Source organism: Patagioenas fasciata, unplaced genomic scaffold (genome assembly GCF_037038585.1).
Source record: "Patagioenas fasciata isolate bPatFas1 unplaced genomic scaffold, bPatFas1.hap1 Unplaced_119, whole genome shotgun sequence".
Classification (NCBI taxonomy): Eukaryota; Metazoa; Chordata; class Aves; order Columbiformes; family Columbidae; genus Patagioenas; species Patagioenas fasciata.
Window position 1 is genome coordinate 174,101 of NW_027288532.1, and position 3,797 is coordinate 177,897.

The following is a 3,797-nucleotide window of genomic DNA, read 5'->3' on the forward strand; positions in this document are numbered from 1 at the left end:
TTTCCCCCTTTATCCCTGTTTCTTCCCTTTTCCCCCCCTTTCCCTCTTTCCTCGCTTTTTCCCTATTTTTCCCTCTTTCCCCCCTTTTTCCCTCTTTTCCCTCTTTCCTCGCTTTTTCCCTCTTTTTCCCTCTTTCCCCCCTTTTTCCCTCTTTCCCCCCTTTTTCCCCCTTTTCCCTCTTTCCTTGCTTTTTCCCCCTTTTCCTTCTTTCCCCCCTTTTCCCCTCTTTTCCCTTTTTCCCCCTTTTCCCTCTTTCCCCCCTTTTTCCCCCTTTCCCCCCTTTTCCCTCTTCCCCGTTTCCCTCTCCCGTTTTCCCGTCCCTCCTCCCATTCCCGTGCAGCCCAACCCCTTCCCCCCTTTTCCCCAGAGCAGTTTTCATACAGATCCCCCCTTTCCCCCCAGCCCCGAACCCCCGGGGGTTTCTCAGCATCAGCAGCCACTTCACTCCCCCCAATTTAACTCTTTGTGTCCCTTTTCCAGGCTCTTTGGGAGCCCGGGTGTCCTGGGGCCGCTCTGGTTTTTGCTCCGGGGTGTTTGGAGCCCGGTGACCATGGACCTGTTTCCCTTGGGCGACGAGCTGCGTGGCTTTGCCCAGAGCCCCGGGCTGCTCTGCGGGGAAGCGCTGGAGCCCGACCTGGAGCCCAGTCTGAGCCTGGAGCCCGACCTGAGCCTGGAGCCCGACCTGGAGCCCAACCTGAGCCTGGAGCCCAACCTGAGCCTGGAGCCCGACCTGAGCCTGGAGCCCAACCTGAGCCTTGAGCTCAGTATTTACTACTGATCAGTATTTAGTAATGATGGTCAGTATTTATTAATGATGATCAGTATTTATTAATGGTGATCAGTAATTATTAATAACGGCTAGTATTTATTAATGACGCTCAGTATTTATTAATGATGGTCAGTATTTATTAATGATGGTCAGTATTTATTAATGACGATCAGTATTAGTGGTGATCAGTAATTATTAATAACGGTATTTATTAATGACGATCAGTATTTATTAATGATGGTCAGTATTTATTAGGGACAATCAGCATTTATTAATGATGGTCAGTATTTATTAATGACGATCAGCATTATTAATAAGGATCAATATTTATTAATGGTGATCAGTATTTATTAATAACGACCAGTGTTTATTAGTGATGGTCAGTATTTATTAATGGTGATCAGTATTTATTAATGATGGTCAGTATTTATTAAGGACGATCAGTATTTATTAATGGTGATCAGTAATTATTAATAACAGTCAGTATTTATTAATGACGATCACTATTTATTAATGATGGTCAGTATTTATTAATGACGATCAGTATTATTAATGATGATCATTATTTATTAATGATGATCAGTATTTATTAATAACAATCAGTATTTATTAGTGACAGTCAGCATTTATTAAGGACAGTCAGTATTTATGAATGGTGGTCAGTATTTATTAAGGACATCAGTATTTATTAATGATAGTCAGTATTTATTAAGGACAATCAGTATTTATTAATGATGGTCAGTTTTTATTAATGGTGATCAGTATTTATTAATAAGGATCAGTATTAATGATGATCAGTATTTATTAATGATGGTCAGTATTTATTAATGACAATCGGCATTATTAATAAGGATCAATATTTATTAATGGTGATCATTTATTAATAACGATCAGTATTTATTAGTGATGGTCAGTATTTATTAATGGCGATCAGTATTTATTAATGATGGTCAGTATTTATTAATAGCGATCAGTATTTATTAATGACAATCAGTATTTATTAATGATGGTCAGTATTTATTAATAACGATTGGTATTTATTAATGATGATCAGTATTTATTAATGATGGTCAGTATTTATTAATGATGATCAGCAATATGAATAAGGATCAATATTTATTAATGGTGATCAGCATTTATTAATAATGATCAGTATGTATTAATAACGATCAGTATTAATGATAACCAGTATTTATTAATGATGGTCAGTATTTATTAATGGCGATCAGTATTTATTAATAACGATCAGTATTAATGATGATCAGTATTCATTAATGATGATCAGTATTTATTAATGACAATCAGCATTATTAATAAAGACCAATATTTATTAATGGTGATCAGCATTTATTAATAATGATCAGTATTTATTAATGATGGTCGGTATTTATTAACGGCGATCAGTATTTATTAAGGATGATCAGTATTTACTAATGACGGTCAGTATTTATTAACGGTGGCTGGTATTTATCAACAATCGGTATTGATTAACGGTCGCTATCTATTAATGATGAGCATTTATTAACGGCAGAGCAACCCCTGCCCGCCACCGTTGCTTCTCTCGTGCAGGGTGGGAACATCTACCGCCTGCCGACCGCGGCTGGGAGGAAAACGCCTGCGCCGGGCGGTGAGTGAACCCGTGGGAGCTTGAGGGCACGTTTGCCTTAAATCCTTGTTATTTAACCCTTTTGGCTTGAAACCTTTGAGACCGAACGCCGATTGATTCCACCGGGCAAGCTCCACCTGCCTGGAGCTTCAGTGCCGACTACGCCATCTGTTCTAAAAGCGCCGTGACTTTATCATGTTGATTTTTTTACCTATTTATCCTGATTTTTGTCACTTTAGCCGCTTGGCGGCTACTCCGGTTGAGGATGGCGGCGTCTCCATGTGCCGGAACCACGGGTGGTCGGTGGACGCCGAGAGGGGGCAGGTAACGGGCACCCATGGGTGCTGCTCATTGAGCGGGGATCTGAGCGAAGGCGGCGAGGGGGACGGCGGTGCCGTCGAAGCCCTTTGCGGGGGTCGTTACCAAATTGTGCGTAACTGGATGATTTGTGAAAGTCGCTGCCGATTGAGTGGAGACGACGGGGTGAGAAAACGAGAAACAGGGAATCGCTGCGGTGTAAAGATTCGCGTTGCGCGCTCCCGCCCGGTTTGGGTCGTGTTTAGCGTAGCGGGTTTTATTATCCTCGTTATATAATGGAGAAATAATTGGGAAGAGCAGTTTGCAAAGCGCTTTGATATCCTCCAGCGCCACCGACGCTCCCGGTTCCGTTTGTGCTCAGGTGCGCGACGCGGGCGATGCAAACACCGCGAAACCATCGTTGGGAGATGGAAACGGTGCCTCCGAACCCCCGACGCTGTCCGAAAACCCCCCTGGTGATCCCGGTGTTGGTTCCAGTGACAAGGAACGAGGTGGGTGAGGAGTACTTGGATGGTTGTGCGATGATTCGGCAACCGGCGGTGCCGGAGTCGCTTCCCAGAGCACCCGTGTGTGTGTCCCTGGCTGAACCAAGGGTGCTACGTGCCCCAGAACCCCCCAAATTACACCCAAATAACACCCAAATACACCCGGGAGTAACCCTAAGGACCCAGTAGTTGGGGGGTGTCAAGGGTTAAGATCGTGAAACTGTGGGGACCCCTAATGTCCCCAGGGGCCATTGTGACATCCTGGGGACCCTGCATTGTCCCCAGGGCCATTGTGACACCATGGGGACCCACTTTGTCCCCAGGGCCCATTGTGACGTCTCAGGATCCCCCATTGTCCCCAGGGCCCATTATGACATTCTGGGGACCCCAAATGTCCCCAGGGCCCATTGTGACATTCTGGGGACCCCCTTTGTCCCCAGGGCCCATTGTGACATCCCAGAACCCCAATTTGTCCTCAGGGCCCATTGTGACATCCTGGAGACCCCCTTTATCCCCAGAGCTCGTTGTCGCACCATGGGGACCCCCTTTGTCACTGGGGCCCATTGTGACATCCCAGGACCCCCCATTGTCCCCAGGGCCCATTGTGACACCGTGGGGA

The 3,797-nt window shown here is 45.2% G+C and overlaps 1 long non-coding RNA gene across 1 annotated transcript; it reads left to right on the forward strand.

The window, feature by feature from the left end:
- The first annotated feature begins 677 nt into the window (after positions 1–677).
- Positions 678–2,755, forward strand: LOC139826738 (uncharacterized). The gene is made up of 3 exons (XR_011736878.1): positions 678–797; positions 2,339–2,396; positions 2,615–2,755. It is a non-coding gene; the product is annotated as an uncharacterized lncRNA (long non-coding RNA).
- The last annotated feature ends 1,042 nt before the right edge of the window (positions 2,756–3,797 follow it).